Source organism: Lepus europaeus, chromosome 23 (genome assembly GCF_033115175.1).
Source record: "Lepus europaeus isolate LE1 chromosome 23, mLepTim1.pri, whole genome shotgun sequence".
Taxonomy (NCBI): domain Eukaryota; kingdom Metazoa; phylum Chordata; class Mammalia; order Lagomorpha; family Leporidae; genus Lepus; species Lepus europaeus.
This window is the reverse complement of record NC_084849.1, coordinates 9,499,540-9,520,893: the sequence shown is the minus strand read 5'-3', so window position 1 is coordinate 9,520,893 and position 21,354 is coordinate 9,499,540.

Genomic DNA, 21,354 nt, shown 5'->3' with positions numbered 1-21,354 from the left:
GGGCTCTGCCCTAATGTGACTGACAGACATGTGATGACCTCCACGTCTCAAGACTAACTCCACAGTGCTCCCCAAAGCCGCTGCCACCTGACACCATGCACATGCTGAGCCTGTTTCCTGCCTTCTCCCGCACTGCTCACTCCTGTTCTTCTCAGAACATTCCCTCCGCAAATCATCTGAATGAGGATTTTAATTGTGGAGAACCCTAAAATGAGAATAAATCATAGTGAATATCAAGGAGGAGATGCGTTCTGGGCAAGGTACCATGATATCTTAACCTCTGCCAGCACGTAATGGGGATTGATAAGTATTTGTGAAATGATTGAATGGATAGATGACCAATGGATGGAAAGAAGGGAGGGAGGGAAGAAGGATGGGAGGAAAGGAGGGAGGGAGGGAGGGAGGGAAGAAGGATGGGAATGGAGGAAAGGAGGGAGGGAGAGAGGGAGGGAGGAAAGGAGGGAGGGAGGGAGGGAGGGAGGAAAGGAGGGAGGTAAGGAGGGAGGTAAGGAGGGAGGGAGGAAAGGAGGAAAGGAGGGAGGGAGGAAAAGAGGGAGGGAGGGAGGAAAAGAGGGAGGGAGGAAGAGAGGGAGGGAGGAAAGGAGGGAGATAAGGAGGGAGGGAGGAAAGGAGGAAAGGAGGGAGGGAGGGGGAATGGAGGGAGAGAGGGAGGGAGGAAAAGAGGGAGGGAGGGAGGGAGGAAAAGAGGGAGGGAGGAAAAGAGGGAGGGAGGAAAAGAGGGAGGGAGGGAGGGAGGGAGGGAGGGAGGGAGGGAGGGAGGGAGGGAGGGAAGGAAGAAGACACAGGCAGGCAGGGCGATACGCTACCCCATGGGGTCAAAAGCAGCATGCTGACTTCCTACCTAAGAGAGTAAGGAAAAAATCGTCAGATGGCCCTACTAAGCATGACGGTTTCCCTACCTCTTCCTAGCGGTGGTCTTGGACAAGTTATACCATATCTCTAAGTACCTATTCTGCTCATCTGTTATTATGGGTGATAATCATGCTATTTATTTCCTAGCTAGTTATAATCAATCAATGATTTAACTCATATCCAAAGTCTTGCATCATACCTGGCACATAACAGGTGCTTGATAAATAGCATCTATTATTTTTATCTCATCATTCTTATTATCTTCATTGGTTCAATTAAAAGGCATTCTCCTATTGTGTTGCAATATAGTGAAACAAACAAAAGTGTTTAAAGAAAAAAAAAGGCAAGCACCAGTAGCTAATTGTTCAAAAGGGAGACATTAAGTTCAGGGAAGCCGGCTTTTCCTTATTACACCCAATACAAAACACAGGTCCATTTCTTTGGGAAAGAAAGCAATGACCTCATTGCAGGAAGATTTTCTCTAAGATCTCTCAGAGCCTGGAGTCGCCAAAGAAGCATGCACTTATTAATGAGCAATTTTAACATCCTCGCCTTTTCATCTAGAGCCCATCGATAAGTGCCTCCGCGCCCCTCTCTAGTTGGTGATGAGTAGTCTTCATTATTTCTGATTTGCTACACACAGACACATCTGCTCAGCGCTGTTTTTCTATTATCCCTTAACGCCAGGAATCCACAGCACAGAAAGTTCCAGAAATGTGAGGCATTGGGTCAAGCAAAGACAAGCAACCCAGCGTCTCCCTGTTTGAGCCACTACAGCCTCCAGCCTGCTCCAAGCTGCCATCAGAAGCCGCCCCCTTGGCCCACTGCTGTGGACGCCCTACATAGCAGTCTGATCATGTCACTACCCACTCCAGACGCCGGAGCTCCTCGTGGTAACCACAGCGATAGCTTGTGCTTCCGGTCCAGCTTCCTGCTAATGTATCCTGGGAGGCAGCAGATGATGGACCAAATTCTTGGGCCCTGCCACTCACGTGGGAGACCAGGGTGAAGCTCCTGGCTCCTGGCTCCAGCCTGGCCCAGCCCTGGTATTGCAGCCATTCAGGGAGTGAACCAGCGAATGGAAGACCTCTCATTCACTCACTCACTCAGTCTTTTGAATAAATAAATGTTTTATTAAAAAAAAAAGATAAGCTTGCTTTAGTACAAAAATTCTTGAAGTCCATGCATAGCTTCTTCATAATATGCATTTCCATGAACTTTATGAAGACCTGCATGGATCACGTGACGCAGTGTTAATGAGACGTGAACGGGAATGACTGACTGACCCAGGCTGCAGCGCCGGGGAACCTGGCAAACGTTATGGGGAAGCAGCCGGTTACAGAAGAACAAATACTGCGTTGATCCGCCTACACGGACTGCGCAGAATCAGCTGGTGTTTAGGGATGAAGTAATCAGAGGATCCAGGTGACCGGGGAAGGGTGACCAAAACGTGGAGTTACTGCTAAGGGGTCACTTGGGGGAGACGAAGACCTTCCAAAATGAGGTCCGTGACAGTCACACGGCCCTGTGCAGAGACTAGAAACATGGAACACTACACACCTGATGGGCGAAGTGTTTGCTACATGAATTAGATCTCAATAAAGTCGTTTTTAAAAAGCAAATTACAGGCTGGCGCCGCGGCTCAATAGGCTAATTCTCCGCCTTGTGGCGCCAGCACACGGGGTTCTAGTCCCGGTAGGGGCACCGATCCTGTCCCGGTTGCCCCTCTTCCAGGCCAGCTCTCTGCTGTGGCCCGGGAGTGCAGTGGAGGATGGCCCAAGTGCTTGGGCCCTGCACCCCATGGGAGACCAGGAGAAGCACCTGGCTCCTGCCATCGGATCAGCGCAGTGCGCCGGCCGCAGCACACCGGCCACGGCGGCCATTGGAGGGTGAACCAACGGCAAAGGAAGACCTTTCTCTCTGTCTTTCTCTCTCTCACTGTCCACTCTGCCTGTCAAAAAAAAAAACAAAAGCAAATTACAGAACAATATGGGTAGACTGCTCCCACTTTGGCAACAAGTAAGTGTGGTAGAAAGTAAAGCAACCACTCGGATGAGTCCCTCTGTAATAAAATGGAGATTATTTACAATTCCCCAGGATTCTCTTCTCATTTTATTTTATTTTATTATTTTTTTTTATTTTTGACAGGCAGAGTGGACAGTGAGAGAGAGAGACAGAGAGAAAGGTCTTCCTTTGCCGTTGGTTCACCCTCCAATGGCCGCCGTGGCCGGTGTGCTGCGGCTGGCGCACCACGCTGATCCGAAGGCAGGAGCCAGGTGCTTCTCCTGGTCTCCCATGGGGTGCAGGGCCCAAGCACTTGGGCCATCCTCCACTGCACTCCCTGGCCACAGCAGAGAGCTGGCCTGGAAGAGGGGCAACTGGGACAGAATCCGGCGCCCCGTCCGGGACTAGAACCCAGTGTGCCGGCGTCGCAAGGCGGAAGATTAGCCTATTGAGCCGCAGCGCCAGCCCTTCTCATTTTATTTTTAAATAACAATAAGTGTATCTATTTTAGGATACAATGTGATGTCAGGATGCGTGTGTACATTGGATGGTTGAGTCCGGCCAATGTACAGACCCATCACCTCATACTGCTGTGTCTTCGTGGTGAGGACCCTGAAAATCTCTCAGCCATTTGGAAAGATCCCCAGAAGTGCTCTTCAGATGAGCAAGGTATTTTTCCAGGAGGAAACACCATGGAAAGCAACTTGGAGAGGGTGGCACCCAGGGCAAGGCGAACCAGCGAGCTGGGGTCCTGGTAACCGGAGGGCCCTTTGCTAGGTGCAGCCTGTGATATCTGAGCACGTAGCTGGGGCAGGGTCCCGGGCCGCGGGAATTCGGGCCGCGGGAATTGCAAGATCATAGCAGCTGAGATCTGGGGAGGGGACTTGAGGGAGGAGGGGGAGGGAGGGAGGAGGGAGAGGAGGGGGGAAGGAGGAGGAGGAGGGGAGACTAAGGCGGGAGCCCCTGCAGTGACGCCATTGGAGGGGTGCCTCGGTGAGAGCCAAAGGAGAAATCATGGCGAAACAGGACCGAAAGAGCATTTCAGCACGCGGGCCAGAGGCCTTCGGGGAGCAGGGCTTAGGCCACACCAGGGGCAGCCTAGGATCTGAGTGCTGGACACCACCAGCCCTCGCCCTCTGACTGCAGGCACCCAGGACAGAGACCAGCACACTGCACCCAGAGGCTCCGGACGCACAGCCGGGGGCCACCGGACTGGTTCTGTGGACGTTTTTACTAAGGATATAGAGCGTCTATCAGCCACTGGGCCTCGGCCATACAGCCCTTGCTCTCAAATCCAGTGGATTTCCCCCAAACAAGGAACTGCCGCTGCCTTGTGATGAGTTTGCTCTGCCTTCGTCAGAACACGGATTCAGAGCCACCTGAATCTGTACCTCTAAGACCCCCCCCCAATGAAGTCCTTTTTGCTCCCACAGCGTCTGGGGTTGAATCCATCAACACCTCTGCCCGGAAGGGGGCCAGAAGCTCCTCCACGTGGCTCCCCAGGGCTTGTGCACCTGGGGATGGGTTCTTTTGCAAGAGCGCAAAGGTGTGTGTGAGACCCTGCTAGTGGCTGACTCAGGGGGAAGCCACAAACCACGCTGAGACTTTGAAGCCAACCTCTGGGGCGCAGTTGTATACAAATGCAGGAAATACTCCCCAGGGAGACACGTCACCGCACTGACAGCAGCCGCTCCCGGAGCTGGGACTGAGCGAGAGGGCCAAGAAGGCTCCTTCGCTCTCTTCGCATGCCTCTGCCTTGTTTGGGCTTATCACGATGAGCACGAATGAGTCCGTCATTCTCAGGAGGTAAAAAAGACAGCTCATGCCACCTCCTCCCGGCAGGGCTGAGGCCCCTCGGTTCCCATTGCCATTGAATTTTGTCCCTTCTGCTTTGTCAGCTGCGGAAAATGAACTGGGAGGCAGAGGCTGTGAGACTGCGCCCACAAAGGGCCCTCACTAAACGTCTGGGCAATGAACGAGCAGGTGAGTGGGTGAATGAGCTCAGCCATGCCCGCAAGCAAGGACGAACGCCACCAGCTTCCGTCCTGGCCCATCTTACCAAGCCTGGCTACATGACAGGAGTGGCCATTCGGGGATGCTGAGCCACCCCAGGTGCCCAGAGATTAATTACAGCGATGCCAACCGTTCAGCAGCCCAGACTCACAAAGCTGAACCACACACGGGGCGTCAGCAGGAACGGGCCTCACAGCCCCAGGGCCCGCAGTGTTGTTCCTGCCCACCCGCCTTTTCCTCTCTTCCTGACACCTGCAGCCCTCCACGGAAAGCCGAGAGGATACGTGGGCATCGCACAGAGCAGGAGGAAGGGCCTGGCTCGCAGGAGGCTCCAGGGCTTCAGCTGCCCAAGAGGGGAAAATAACCAGAATTATAAGTGATCATTATTGTTAAAAAGGTATACAAGCCAACTCTTCCAGATTTACCTTGTTTATACCCGGATGCCCACTTTGGACCTCACCCTAAACTCCATCCGAGGACCCAGGCACTCCTCAGGGAGCCCCAGGCACAGGTGGAGAGTTGAACAGGACAAATGGGAGGGGCGGCAGTTCCTCCCTTACCCCCAGCCTCATGGAAGGGCTGTGCGTTCTCAGAACCAGCGTGCCAGTCTCCTCACCCTCGGAGCCTAGATGCGCAACGTGCAAAATAAAGCCAGAAGCACAAGGACTTATCTCAGCACTGAAAATGCAGCCAGGCCGTTGTTAAAAACCTGAAGAGCTTCCGAATGAAGAGCCCACCCCCTCCAAACAATATTTTGACAGGCGGGGCCGCGTTGCTCAACAGACACGGTTGCCGAGTTAACCCAGAGTGGGGGCTGGGAGACGTTCCTTGACTTCCACTTGACTTCGTCCCCGGCATCTTCAGAGTCAGATTGCATGACAGTTTTTTGTTGTTGTTGTTGTTGTTTTGTTTTTGTTTTTTGACAGGCAGAGTGGACAGTGAGAGAGAGAGAGACAGAGAGAAAGGTCTTCCTTTGCCATTGGTTCACCCTCCAATGGCCGCTGCGACCGGCGCACCGCGCTGATCCGAAGGCAGGAGCCAGGTGCTTCTCCTGGTCTCCCCTAGGGTGCAGGGCCCAAGCACTTGGGCCATCCTCCACTGCCTTCCCGGGCCATAGCAGAGAGCTGGCCTGGAAGAGGGGCAACCGGGACAGGATCGGTGCCCCAACCGGGACTAGAACCCGGTGTGCCGGCGCCGCAAGGTGGAGGATTAGCCTACTGAGCAGCGGCACCGGCCTCATGACAGTTTCAAACACGCCACACTCACTGCAGAGCGGAGCCAGCGCCATGGAGAAGCCTCCATCTGGCCAGGTGCACAGCGTTTGACAAAGCATCGGTGACAGCCACCAGCCAGAAGCACCCGCATTTAAATCAGGGAGTGGCAGGGACATGTGGCTGCCACAGGCTGCTAATCTCATGGAAGCGACACGGGTTATTTGTGCCTTTCTACCCCCTGCCTGGCCAGGACTCTACTGGTTACATAAAGGTATTTCTAGTGGCTAGAACTAAAGATTGAGGAAGAACGGCCTCTCCGAGCCCTGATGCTCTTTGGGGTGGGGGTGGGATGGGGGGGGGGATGAGTAAGGATCCAAGCAAGGCGACAGAATTCCCAGGAACGTGGCAGGAGTGTCTGATCCTCCGGCAGAGCTCCTGCACCTCTCTCAGGCTAAGGATAAGACACGGCCACACTCATTGTTCTAAACTCATAAAGCCGCTGGGCGGGGAACCGCTCTCTCCTGGAAAAATGACCAGATGCAATTGCAATTGATCGGTAACACGATCGACGCACTGGGAAGCCAGAAGGAAGGAGCGCTGGAGGTCTGCCCAACACTGGCCCTTGGAAGCCCACTGCTTGCTAAAAAGCACAACTCCTTTATGGCTCATCACGGAACGAGCATTTATTGAGCACCTACTATGTTCGAGCATTTAGTAAGTACCTCCTCTGTTCAAGGCATTGTTCTGGGGAACAGCCATGAAGAAAAGGACAAAATCCTTAATGCACTGACATTCAAAACAGGAGAAAAAACTGTAATGAGAAAGTCGATGCATAAAATAATTTCAGACAAGACTGGGTGCTTGGAAGACAATAAAATGGCACTGGACAAGGGGCTACTCTAGACAGACCAGGAAGGGTTTCTCAAAGGAAAAGCCATGTGAACTGAGACCAGGAGGAGGCGAGGGGCCAACCCCCACCCTGCCCCGGGAGTGGCGGGGGAGACAGCAAGTGCAAAGGCCCTGAGGTGGAAAGAAGAAAAGGTGGGTGTGGTGTGGCTGGACGCATGGAGTTGAAGGAGGGCAAAGATGAAGGAGACGAGACAGGCAGGCTCTGGTCACTCAGAGTTTCAGGAGGGCTTGGGTCTTATTCTCTTTTTAATTATTTGGAAGTCAGAGAGACAAACAGAGATCTCCTGCCTGTGCTTCATTCCCCAAATGCCACATAGCTGGGGCTTAGCTGAGCTGCAGCTGGGAGCCAGGAATGCAGCCTGGGTCTCACACGTGGGGAGCAGGAACCAGAGACATCACCTGCGGCCCCCCAGCACCAGCAGGAGCTGGGAACTTGACTCTAACCCAGGCCCTCCAATAAGGGACATGGCATCCATCAGCCCAAACGGCACCTTCACTCCTGTGCCAAGTGTCACCCTAAGTTTTATTCTAAATGCCATGGGAAGACACTGGTAGGACAACTGTCCCCATGGTTCCAGGGACACTTAGGGAGGTGTTAGCCATTCTGTCACCATGGACACCAAGCCCTGTGTCAGATGTGTAGTGCAGTGGGGCTGCAAGTGGGGCTGCCTGGGATGCTTCTCAGAGTGGGATTCGAGCTGGCAGGCTGCCCTAGGGGCCGGGGTCTGCAACATGTTCCACGTACGTGACCAGGTACTGACTCAGCCCTGGGATGCACAGTGAACCACCAGAGACCAGGTCTGTCTCATTCCCAGCTCAGGAAGCATGGGCTGCGAGCTCACGACCCATAGCAGACAGGCGGTGGCCTGGGAGGGCTCCACAGAGGAGGCGAACTGAAGATAAGGAAGGAGGTGCAAGGGGAGAAGACACAGGATTCCAGAGAGACAGAACACCATGTGCAAAGGCCCAGGGGTCACAGAGGGAACTCAAGGACAATCAGAACAGAGACCACGAGGGTACAACAGTCAGCAAGGCCTTGCCCGTCACATTGATGGGCGTGGATTTGGTCCCAGAGGTCGGAGAGAACTCTGGAAGATTTCAGCCACAGGAGCAGTGAGATGAGGTGTGATGGGAGAGAGCAGTCCAGATGCAGTGGGGGAACGACTGGAAAGGGGTGGGTGAAGACAGGAGCTGGGGACTGCAGAGGGAGCACGGTGTGGTCCCCCAGATGGGAAGCCCCAGCCAGAACAGCAGCAGTGCAGGTGCGGGGGGGAGGGGAGCAGCTCAGGTGAGCCTGGGGGGGGGGCGGCTCAGGTGAGCCGTGGACAGAGAGGGGGGTGGTTCAGGTGAGCCGTGGGCAGAGAGGGGGTGGCTCAGGTGAGCCGTGGGCAGAGAGGGGGGTGGCTCAGGTGAGCCGTGGGCAGAGAGGAGGTACAGAGAGGGGAGTGGCTCAGGTGAGCCGTGGGCAGAGAGGAGGTACAGAGAGGGGGCGGCTCAGGTGAGCCATGGGGGGTGCGGCTCAGGTGAGCCGTGGGCAGAGAGGAGGTGCAGAGAGGGGGGCGGCTCAGGTGAGCCATGGGGGGGGTGGTGGCTCAGGTGAGCCGTGGGCAGAGAGGAGGTGCAGAGAGGGGGGTGGCTCAGGTAGCCGTGGGGGAGGTGCACCGTGGACCCACCAGGCCTCAGGACTGGTGCAGCACCAGGATGGACAGATGTCAGGCATGCTGCTTAACCTTCTAGCTTCCGGATCAGCTGCACAGCGAGGCCACTGGGTAAGACACAGTCTGCGTAGCTTGGGAACACGGCGCCACGACACATCCAGCGGCGGTGCCACCCCAGGAGGCAGGCAAGACCTACGTGGCTCTTCATTGAGCGCTTGAGATGTGGTCGGTGTGACGGAAGAAGTGAGTGTTTAATGTTAACCTCGATTGTAAACTTGGCTTTGATTTAGTTTTTGGAAAAGATTTAGAAAGCGTTCCAGTCCTAGGGGACTCTACTTGGTCGGTTGTAAATGGCACGAGACCCAAATCCAGATCAACTGTCTCACATGAAAATGGAGCATCAGCGGGAAAGCGGGCTGGAGGCGCGACACACACACCGGACTGTGAAGACAGAACCACAAGCCACGCGCGCACTGCCCACCGCTTCACAACGCTCGCTGTGCATGGGACACACAGGCGCGGGTCCCCGGGGACTGTCTGCCGCTTGCTTTTTCACAAAAGCGCTTGCATTTCCCAGAACTTAAAGGTGCCAGATCCCAGCCTCCGGGAAGCCAGTTTCCCCACACATCCTAATGAGCTCCCATCTCCATCGGGTGCAGAAATCCTTAATTAAGCAAACAAATAATTAACCTTGAGAACAGACGTGTTCCCCAGAGCACAGTACATGGGTTTGCCGATTTAATTGAGTAAATATTTACTAAGAACCCACCATGGGCGGGACACGACTTAGCAGTGTGGATTCGGTAACCACACCACCTTGTCATGAGCTCAGCGGCGTAAGCCCATCAGCGCTACTTCTCTCCAGGAGGAAATGCGTGTCCATCTTGGGCTAGGCCGGGCCCCCTGCTCCATGTCTCTCTCCTCTGTGCACCAGGGCACCCAGCCCTCTTGCTTTCTGTCAAACTAAAGCCAAGAGGCGGGGGAACACAGGGGGTCCCGACAGGTGGTGTGCAGCCCCAAGCTTTCTAGTTTCCGAGGTATGGATGCTACAAACGTGCAGGACACATTGCTTGAAAGTTTATTTAACTGTCTTTCGCTCTTGGTGTAAATGTGGAATATGATCGTCATCACGTTTCACCTAAATCCTTATGGAAGATGGCAAACGCTGGCCCAAACGAGACACAGCAGAGTCGCACGGCCAAGGGCTTGGATAGAAGAAAGAAAAAAGGGTGGAGATCAATGGTGAAATTTGCCACACGGGGAAACAGAGGCCGGCCTGCCGGGGTTTACATTCTGGTTGCAGGGTTGCGTGCAACCCCACAGCAGCACCAGCGAGGAGGCGTCCATGATCCCCACGTTACAGAGGAGCAGCTATTGTGCGGGAGGGAGCCCGGGTCACATGACAGCTCCGTCTAAGCACCACGCCTGGGCCCTCCCCTCGCGGAGGAGACTCCCAGCTCCTGGGATTGAGCGTCAGGGTGATCCCGAGGGACAGAGGACCGGGAGTCTCCGCCAAAGGGGAACCCTCAGCCTAAGTACCCTGCAAGTTTGGGTTTGACATTGACCGAGAAAAAGAAGAGAGGAGGGAGCAGCATGGAAGCCAGAGGGAACCGAACGCATGAGCTCACGGAGGCCAGCTTTGAAGTCCCAGGGAACCAGAGTCCCCCTTCCGGGGAAGGTCTAGACCGGGTTCCAGGTCCGCAGTGCCATGGGCAATCTGGATCCACGGCAGGTTTCGGGGGCGGAGAGCGGCTTCCCGCAAACGGCCTTCCTGGTGAGCCACCAAGTGCAGCACCTGAGAAAGCAGCGGAGGGGGATGGCCCGAGCGGCTGGGCCTCCGCCACCCACATGGGAGACCCGGCCTGCAGTTCCAGCTCCTGGCTGGAGCCTGACCCAGCCCGGCCAGTGCAGTCATCTGTGGAGTGAGCCAGTACGGGAGATCGTCTCTCCCTCTCTCTGTAACTGTGCCCTTCTACTAACCAAATAAATCTTTAAAAAGAGAGAGAGAAGAGGCCAGGTTAAAATCACAGCTAGGCTTTTAGAAGAGAAAAAAAAAATGGAGAAAGAAGCTAAAAATATCTGGTTAGGGTCTGGCGCTCGGCACAGGGGTTAGAGTCGCTGCCTGGGCTACCATCTCCCATACCAGAGGGCCTGGGTTCAAGTCCCGGCTCTGCTTCCAATTCCAGCTGCCTGCTTGTGTGCGTCCTGGGAGGCAGCAGTGAGAGCTCAAGTACTTGGGTCTCTGCCCCCTACATGGGAGACCTGGGCTGAGTTCCCCGCTCTTGGCGTCGCCCTGGCCCACCCTTGACTGTGCCAGCTGCCGAGGGAAGCGCCTTCTGTCTCACTTCATAAGGCCTCCCTGCTGCCCCGCCTGGCTGCGCTCACAGCTCACAAGGAGGCCGGGGATCAGAGCGCTTCTCTCTGTCTCAGCTGCGCCTCAGATGAACAGAAAACTGCATTAGCCAACAGGAGGAGAAAAACCACTGCTCGCTTGTTAATACACCCTCTTAGAATGCAAAGGGAAGAAAGGTGAATCAGGTACAGAAACATACTGCTCAATTTCTGTGTTTTAAAAAACTCAGCTTCAGCGAAGGCTGTGCAAGTGTTATCTAGAAGTATTACAGCCAGAGAAGGCAGGCAGGCCGTACTGAATAGAATTTTTAAGTAAACAGTGCAGGTGCGCTGGGTCGCAGATCTGGGGGTGGTGAACTGTGAGAGCAGGAAGGCCCCTCCCTCTCACTGGACACAGGATTGCAGCCCGAAAACGGAGCCGCACAGCCGGCTGGGTCTCCGGTGCACAGTGATGTGGCGTTTCAAAGGCACATGGGTGAGCGCTGCTTGTCCACTGCCTCTGGGCTGAGCACCCCTAACGCGCTGTCTCACCTGCTGCTGCCCTATAAAGTAGGCGCCATCTTTGTCCCGGCTATATGGATGAGGAAACCAAGAAGCGAAGGTGCTTGTCCTAACCTAACCCACAGCTGGTAAGCGGTAAAGCTCAAAGTCGAACCCAAGCATAGCACTCTTCCCAAGCTGATGCTGCCAAAAGCTCATGAAAAAACAATTTTGTGTGCATTTTCCATGAGTTGTATGAAGACCACTTGTGTGCGTGGATTTCAATTTTTTTGCACAAAACTGAACTTATCTGTTAATTTCTCCATGAACTTTCAGATACTCTTGTATACATAAATTAGAATATTAACTCGGGGGCCAGCGTTGTAGCAGGCTGGCTAATCTACTGCCTACAACACCAGCGTCCCACAGGCACACCAGTTTGGTCCCGGCTGTTCCACTTCCAATCCAGCTCCCTGATAAGGCATCTGGGAAAAGTGGTGGAGGAGGGCCCGAGTATCTGGGCCCCTGCACCTACATGGAAGGCCTGGATGGGGCTTCAGGCTCCCGGCTTCAGCCTGGCCCAGCCCCAGCAGTAGCAGGCATTTGGGGAGCAAACCAGCAGATGGGAGATCTCTGTGTGTGTGTCACTGCCTTGTTGCTCTGCCTTTTAAAAAAAAGATTTATAAGCTTCTTCTGGGTTTCCCACGTGGGTGCAGGGGCCCAAGGACTTGAGCCATCTTCTACTGCTTTCTCAGGCCATAGCAGAGAGCTGGATCAGAAGTGGAGCAGCCAGGACTCGAACCATCTGCCTTTCATATAATAAAAGTAAATAAGTAAATGCTTTTTATAAAGAGAACACAATCCTTGACTTGCAGACAGATCTGGGTTCCCTCTCCCTCTCTCCCCCCCCCTCCCCTCTCCTGGTAACTCTCAAATACATACATCTTAAAATAAAGTAGAGCTTGGGAAAAAAAAAAAAAAAAAACGCTCCTTACTGAGAAGCCTTGACTCAGACTTCAGACAAAAGGGGAGCTTCGCAGGAAGACGCCCAGAACTGGTGGCCTGGCCAACGTGTCCCCTCCTGTCTTCCACACAGCCCAGGCATGCACACAGTGTGCCAGCAACGGCCCAGGCGACATTGCCTTTCACACTACCCCCACCTCGGGTGGGGAGGAAGTGTGGATTCAGAGCGATTAAAGAACCTGCTAAGAGACCTCCCCACGAAGACCCTGTTCTTTTTAAACTACCAGTACCTACCTGAGACAGATTTTCTAGATTGTGCCTTTCAAATCAATAATCAATAGAGACAGATAAAGATCTCCCATCTGCTAGTTCACTCCCCAGATGCGCACAGCAGCCGGGGCTGGGCCCCGCTGAAGCCAGGGCTCCCAGGTGGGTGGCAGGGCCCAGGGTACTAGGAGCTGTCACCTGCTACGGAATGCAAGCATCCCAATCAGCGTCCCACCCACTGCGCCAAATGCCCGCCCTGAGCCACACTTCTAAAGACATAAAGAATAATAAATGCCCCAGCAGCAGATTAAAAACCCAACCCCCGCTCTGTGTGTGAAGGTCCTCGCGAGCCCCTCTTCAACCGTGCCCCACCCCATTCTGGACCTGACGTTCTTCCCATCTCACGCACACCTTTGTACTTGGACTACAGACTTGTGTAAAGTGGATCTCTAAATCTTCACGAGGCCCTGCACACAAATCGCAGTCTGTGCATCTTTGCACAACTGCTCGTATGTTCTTGATGTGTTGGGGAGGGGGACTCCGGCCTGTTCAAGATCTCAGCTCACGCCACTCCAATAGCACAGACACACTGTATATTCCCACTTCCCTGTGGGTCAGGCAAACCTGCACAGCCGGTTCCCAAAGACACTGAAAAAGATGGCCAAGGGCAGTGGGCGCACAGGAAAGCACCTATCTGGTGAGAGTTTGCCAGCAAAGGGCTGCCACAAGGATTACAGAACCCCAGACGGCAGGAACGGTTAGCAGTGATCAAGTCCTTACCGCCTGCCAGCCTGGGGCGAAACGCCGTGCGCGAGTCGCGTAGGGTCCTCAGCACCACCTGAACAGGTCCATGGTGTAGATGAGCAGACAGAGCAGCTCCGGGAGGGGGGCGTGGCCTGGCGAGCACTGGGGAAAGGCAGCTGCTGCTCTCAGAGACGATGAGCCCCCTTTACCTCAGCCGGGAGAATCAGAGCGGGCGTGAATCATTCAATTCACCTGCGGAGAGCACAGGCAGGATACCTGCATTTAAATTAAGAGAAGGAAAGTGTCTGATTCTAATTATACCCGTGGGGGTGCCCTGCCGGGGACCCTGGAGAAGCAGCACCTGGGCGATCTCCTCCCCCAAGGCTTAGGGCGCAGGGCCTAGGGCCCTTGCTTAGGACAAGGGGTCTTCAAAACGCCCCTGGAAGATGTACATTACAGAAAAACTATGCACAGATGTCACAACTGTTTGCACTGATTTTTTTTTTTTTTCTTGAGTGGCAGAGAGAGACAAAGAGAGAGTTCCCATCCACTGACTCACTCCCCAAATGCCTGCAACAACCAGGGCTGGGCTGAAGCCCAAAGCCAGGAGTTCCACCCCAGGCTCCCACCTGGGCGGCAGGCGCCCCATCACTCGCACGGCACTGCTGCCGCCCAGGGTCGGCCTTAGCAGGAGGCTGGAATCAGGAGCGGATCCAGGCACGCCAACGTGGGACATGGGACACAGGCCTCCCACACAGCTTCTTAACCTCCCCCTCTCGGCACAAGGGCAGAAAGCCTCAGAGCCACGTTGACCCCTCACCTACACACAGCACGCAGGCCCCCATTTCTCTGCCTGCTAATACAGCCCCCCCCTGCCTGACCAGCCCCGCCCTGCCTGGACTGCTGGACACACCCCTTCTGAACAGTCCAGCTATTGGCCGGAGCTCTCTCCACTCCTCCCAAGCTCTCTCCCCCACCCAGCAGCTCAGCCCCAGAGTCCAGGCTCAGCCTCAGCCCAAGCCCCTCCCAGCTCACACTGTGACCTCGCGGGACCTTTAGAAGGAGCCCCAGCTCTCCCTCTATTTCAGCAGCCCAGCTTCAGCTCAGGCTCCAAGCCCCTTCCCGCCACTTTGTACTATACAAACCACCAGTCTGCAAGGGAAGGGGCTCTCTGTCCGCCGTGTGTCCACCTGGGAGTGAGCCCCTCCCAGGCTGGATTCTGGACGCACCTGGCCTGGCTGTGGCTTCCTACTCCGTCTCTTCTCCCCTGACACACCCTCCAGCTTTCTGAAGCCCCCTTGTCCTAGACCAGACTTGAGGCTGAATCCTCTGTGTGTATTAACTCACTTGGTCCTCACAGCAAGCCGGGGGCCAGGGACTATGGAGCTGCAGCACACACCAGAGCTCGCACATGCTGAACCACTTACCCAAAGTCATCGGACAGCTAGCGGCAGACACGTGTGCCTGTTAACCACCGCGCAGGCGCAGGAGCAGGACAGCTGTGTGCCAACTCCCTTCAGAAACATTGCTTTAAACTTGTTTTAACATTAGAACGAGAGGGGACGGACAGTGAGACAGCAGGAATATTTTGCTTTATACATGCCTTATTCATTAGGCTCCTCCGACAAGCATGTTTCAACTTTTTGGTTCTAAAGACCACCACAGGCTGGCGCCGCGGCTCACTAGGCTAATCCTCCGCCTGCGGCGCCGGCACCCCGGGTTCTAGTCCCAGTTGGGGCGCCAGATTCTGTCCCGGTTGCTCCTCTCCCAGTCCAGCTCTCTGCTGTGGCCCGGGAGTGCAGTGGAAGATGGCCCAAGTGCTTAGACCCTGCACCTGCATGGGAGACCAGGAGAAGCACCTGGCTCCTGGCTTTGGATTGGCGCAGTGCGCCGCCCATGGCAGCCACTTGGGGGTGAACCAACGGAAGGAAGACCTTTTTCTCTATCTCTCTCTCTCACTGTCTAACTCTGCCTGCAAAAAAAAAAAAAAAAAAAAAAGACCATCGCAGGCAGACGTGGGCACTTGGCACAGCAATCAAGACACCACCTGGGACCCCACATGCCATATCAGAGTGCCCGGCCTGGAGCTCTGGCTCCACTCCCATTCCAGCTTCCTGCTAACATGCACCTTGGGAGGTGACAGGTGATGGCTCAGGCTCTCGGCTCCCTACCACTCACGTCCGACGCCTGGATTAAGTGCCAGGCTCCTGGTGTGGCTTGACCCAGCCCTTGCAATTGTGGGCATTTCATAAGGCAGTCAGCAGAGGAAGATATCTTTCTTTTTGTCTCTGCCTTTCAAATAAATAAAGAACAGCCCCCAAATCAAGTGAGCAAGTTGCAGAGGGCTACTGTAGGCCATACTGTGACCGACGCATCTACTCAGGACCTTCTGGGATAAATCAAATTCCCACAACTCAGACTGCAATCAGCTTGTGCCCACAGGAACCCGGGGCAGCTGGACAGTAGACGCCCAGGCTGCAGGAATGTGAAACTGCAGCCACGTCAAATGCGACACCAGGAGAACTGTTGGTGGAGTTACAGCCACATGAAAATACAGAACTGAGCTGACTGAGCGGCTCTAACCAGCCCACATGGTAGTGCCCTGTGTATCTTAGAGACAGTGTTATCACCGGACCCATGCATCCATTTCAATTTTATCCTTTTCTTTTCATATTTCAGAGGCTGCAACTTTTTAAAAAGATTTATTTATTGGGGCCAGCAGGTTAAAGACCCAGCCCCATAGGGCACTGGTTCGAGTCCAGGCTGCTCCACTTTCCATCCAGCTCCCTGCTAATGTGCCTGGGAAAGCAGCAGGGGATGGCCCAAGTGCTTGGGCCCCTGCACCCACATCGAAGACCCAGAAGAAGCTCCTGGCTCCTGGCTCCTGGCTTCAGCCTGACCCAGCCCCAATTGTTAGGGCCATGTGGGGAGTGAACCAGCAGATGGAAGACCTCTCTCTCTGCCTCTACCTCTCGTAACTCTGCCTTTCAAATAAATAAAAATAAATTTTAATAAAATATCTATTTAATTAATTAATTTACTTATTTGAAAGGCAGAGTGATGGAGTGGGGGGACAGCGAGATCTTCCATCTGCTGGTTCACTCCCCACATGGCCACAACAGCCAGGGCTGGGCCAGGGCAAAGAAAGGAACCCAGAGCTCCATCCGGGTCTCTTACGTGGGTGGCTGGGGCCCTGCTACTCGGGCCATCTTTCGCTGCCTTCTCAGGGGCATTAGCAGGAAGTTGGGTTGGAAGTGGAGCAGCCGGGACCCGAGCTGGGGCCTGCAACACCTTCTCAGAGTGCAAACGTCAGCAGCAGCCTGAGCAAGGCTCATCAGCAGCCCCCCTGCGCCTCGCGGCCTGCGATGGCTCCAGCAGCTGCCACCCCGGCCCCGTGAGCAGGAAGCCAGCCTCGCTCGATGTGCAGGTGCCGCGGCTCACTTTTGTGCCCCTCCATGTTGGTCCTGCTGATGCGTCAGAATCCACGCAGCAGGCGCGGGACGCCGGGCAGACAAATGAGGAACAGGAGCGCACAGCCCAGAACACAGAGGTTAACTGCTGGCATCCGAGGAGAAGTCGTTACACACCCATATTACCAATTAACCTCCCATCCAAAAACCTCCCATTGCTGCAATCAATGGAAATGACTGTCCTAATTACAAGGTCTCCAGGAGGCAAGATTTCTTTTTTAACCCCTTCCTGCTCTGTTTCCTGGTCCCTTGGGCCCTTCCTCACTAAGTCAGACTCCGCCTCCTCTTCTCCTTTATGGGTGCTCCTGGCGCGAGGGGCGGTAGCTGCTGCTTCTGCTGCTGTGATGGGGGCTTTTAGTGAACACCTGAACTGGGCTGCTCCCCCTCCCCCTCCTCCCCTTTTTCCTGCTCCTCCTCCCCCCTTCATGCTTCCTGCCCACTGTGACATTTCTCTCCTTAGTTTCCAACCCGAGTCTAGGGTGTTACAGCCTAAGAAGCTCAGTGTTGCCGCATGCAAACTCACAAGAGAGCAAGGTACAAACCCGAGGGCCTGCACAGGGATTCCAGGAAGAACCAGAGCACTCAGAGGGTGCAACCCTGGCTCCCCCACTAAGTCCCTCCCCTTCCTCCCACAAATGTCCTGGAGCAGCCAACACCCCTGCAATCCACTAAGGTCAGAGAGGTCAAGGAGACAACGCCATCAGAAATGGAGGCCTGGGGCGAGTGTCCCAAAGGCGGCCGCATCACTCTGCATACCAGGCACAAGGCTGGGGCAGGAAATGTGCCTCGGCCATGGACTGGATTAGAAGATTAAATATTGCTAAGATTCTAGCCGGCACCGTGGCTCACTAGGCTAATCCTCCGCCTGGGGCGCCGGCACCCCGGGTTCTAGTCCTGGTTGGGGCACCGGATTCTGTCCCTGTTGCTCTTCTTCCAGGCCAGCTCTCTGCTATGGCCCGGGAGGGCAGTGGAGGATGGCCCAGGTACTTGGGCCCTGCACCGCATGGGAGACCAGGAGAAGCACCTGGCTCCTGGCTTCGGATCAGCGCGGTGCGCTGGCCACAGCACGCCGGCCGCAGCGGCAGCCATTGGAGGGTGAATCAATGGCAAAGGAAGACCTTTCTCTCTGTCTCTCTCTCTCACTGTCCACTCTGCCTGTCAAAAAAAAAATAATAATTTTTAAAAAAGATTTTAATTTTCCCTCAAATGGTCTATACAGTCACTGGAGTCCAATCAAAATCCAGTAGATGCTGGGGCCGGCGCTGTGCTGCAGTAGGTTAAAGTCCCAGGCTGTGGTGCAGGCATCCCATATGGGCGCCAGTTCAAGTCCCAGCTGCTCCATTTCCAATCTAGCTCTCTGTATGGCCTGGGAAAGCAGTGGAAGATGGCCCAAGTCCTTGGGCCCCTGCACCCATGGGAGAAACCCAGAAGAAGCTCCTGGCTTCGGATTGGCCTCCCAAAGGCCTCTGTAGGACGGAGCTGAGCTGCCTGGCAGAACCAGTCATCCCCGCACACAGCACTGGCCTCAGCCCCTCTCTAGCTGGCTTCACGCCCCGCCCTGAGCTTTGCAGAATTACCTGCCAAGTTCACCCGTGCACAGCCACACGGGGCTCTGTCAGGCAGAATTGGTCTAGGATTCCCACCTAGCCCTGGATTGCTCCCGGTCATCAGTCACACACCTCCCAGCCTGGCCTTCGGAGGCAGGTTTGCTTTTCTTTAAAAAGATTTTAAATTACATGGATAAGGCCAGCGCATGGCTTAACAGGCTAATCCTCCGCCTTGCAGGGCCGGCACACCGGGTTCTAGTCCCGGTCGGGGCGCCGGATTCTATCCCGGTTGCCCCTCTTCCAGGCCAGCTCTCTGCTGTGGCCCGGGAAGGCAGTGGAGGATGGCCCAAGTGCTTGGGCCCTGCACCCGCATGGGAGACCAGGAGAAGCACCTGGCTCCTGGCTTCGGATCAGCGCAGTGTGCCGGCCGCAGCGGCCATTGGAGGGTGAACCAACAGCAAAAAGGAAGACCTTTCTCTCTGTCTCTCTCTCTCACTGTCCACTCTGCCTGTCAAAAAAAAAAAAAAAAATTACATGGATAAAGACATGAAAACTTCCCCCTTCTGTAAGAATTAAAACCTAACGGGCACAGGCATTTGGTGCAGGACTTAAGATGCCTCTGGGGACTCCTCCCCCCACTCATCAGAGTGCTTAGGTTCAAGTTCCCGCTCCGCCTCTGCTCCGGCCTCCTGTCCTGCACGCTCTGGGAAGCAGCAGGTGACGGCTCGAGTACTTGAGTCCCTGCTACCCAGGAAAGAAACCCAGATGGAGCTCCTGACTCCTGGCTTCAGCTTGGCCCAGCCCCAGCTCTTGTGGGTATTTGCTGAGTGAACCATGAAAGGAAAAATACCTCTCTCTCTCTCTCCCTCTTCCTCTCCCTCTCTCTCTGCCTGTCAACTAACTTAATTAGAAATTTTAAGAAATGTCAAAGATTGAACTCCCTCGTGAATACCATCTTTTCTCAAAAATTTCAACTCCCTCTCTCCCTGCCTAAACGTTACCACTGTGGGCAGTTTGGAGGCATTCCATTCCTCCCTTCTCTTACGAGTTTGCACCCAGAAACTCAAGTCACGGGAAATGTTCCGATGAGGAGGTTAACACTAAGAGTTCCTCCTGTTAATGTGCTACCCCAGCAACAAGCAACAGATAAAGGAAATCGAAAAATGCAAGTTCACTGAACATAGAGGCAAAAAAGTCTTAGCTCTGGGAACAACTCTAACAAAAGGTGAGCAAGACTTCCACATTATTGTGGCAAGAAGGTGATGGATATTTGTGTACATGGAGAAATGTGCCTCGGCCATGGACTGGATTAGAAGATTAAATATTGCTAAGATTTTAATTCTCCCTCAAATGGTCTATACAGTCACTGGAGTCCAATCAAAATCAGTAGATGCTGGGGCCGGCGCTGTCTGCAGTGGGTTAAAGTCCCAGGTTGTGGCACCGGCATCCTATATGGGCGCCGGTTCGAGTCCCGGCTGCTCCACTTCTGATCCAGCTCTCTGCTATGGCCTGGGAAAGCAGTAGAAGATGGCCCAAGTCCTTGGACCCCTGCAACCACATGAGAGACCCAGATGAAGCTCCTGGCTCCTGGCTTTGGATCAGCCCAGCTCTGGCCATTGCGGCCATTTGAGGAGCAAGCCAGCAGACAGAAGAGATCTCTCTCTCCCTCTCCCTCTCCCTCTCCCTCTCCCTCTCCCTCTCCCTCTCCCTCTCCCTCTTCCTTCCCCTCTCCCTTTCCCTCTCCCTAACTTTGCTTTTCAAATAAAAATAAATAAATCTTTTTTAAAATACCAGTAGATCCTTTGAATTGAAATTTATAAGCTGATTCTAAAATGTCTATGGAAATGCAAATACCGAACAAAAATCAAGCAACAAGGGAGAAAAGGTTTGCAACAAAATAGATGTAACTGGAAGCCATTATGTTTAGTGAAATTAGCCAGGCCCAAAAAGACAAATATCACATGTTTTCCCTGATCCGTGGTAGCTAAAACACAGGGTACAAAGAAGTGTCAAGCATTTGGGTGAAATCGACATCATGGGGTTTGATTACTGCTTACAGCCCTCGTCCACATTCCTCTGAACACCAGTCCTTCCACGTGTTGAATTCTACTTAATGGAGCTTCAGCTTGTGATTATAAAGTAAATTAAAAAGATGTTATCACAAAAATTGAAGAAAGGAAGGAAGGAGGAGGGAAGTATCATTATATGCTTAGAGCTGTATCTATGAACTACATTAAATCCGTTCTCTTTATATTAGTAGGGAAATTATTAAAGGGGCCGGTGCTGCGGCGTATCGGGTAAAGCTGACACCTGCAGTGCAGGCATGGGGACGCTGGTTCAAGTCCTGGCTGCTCCGGTTCCAATTCAGCTATCTGCTATGGTCTGGGAAAGCAGTGGAAGGGCCCTGTGCTCGCATGGGAGACCCAGAGGAAGCTCCTGGCTCCTGGCTTCAGATGAGTCCAGCTCCAGCCATTGCAGCCATTTGGGAAGTGAACCAGTGATTGAAAGATTCCCTCTCTCTCAGTCTCTCTCTCTGTGTCTCTGCCTCTGTCTCTCTGTAACTCTGGCTTTCAAGTAAATAAATTAATCTTTAAAAAAATAATTTAAGAAAGTAACAGACTACCAGATTTCAAGTCTTATTCAAAGCCATTTTAAAGGAAGACATTGCATGATTGATGCAACAGAGACAAACAGACCAATGGAGCCAAACAGAGTCCTAAGTCACAGCCACACATACACAGCCACCTGCGTTACAGCGAAGACGCTGCTGTAGCCAGGGAGCAGGGAGAGGTGGAGAAGATGGTTATTTGGCTAAACTGTGCTAGATTGATTAGATATCCTTGTGGAGCAAAAAAACAAA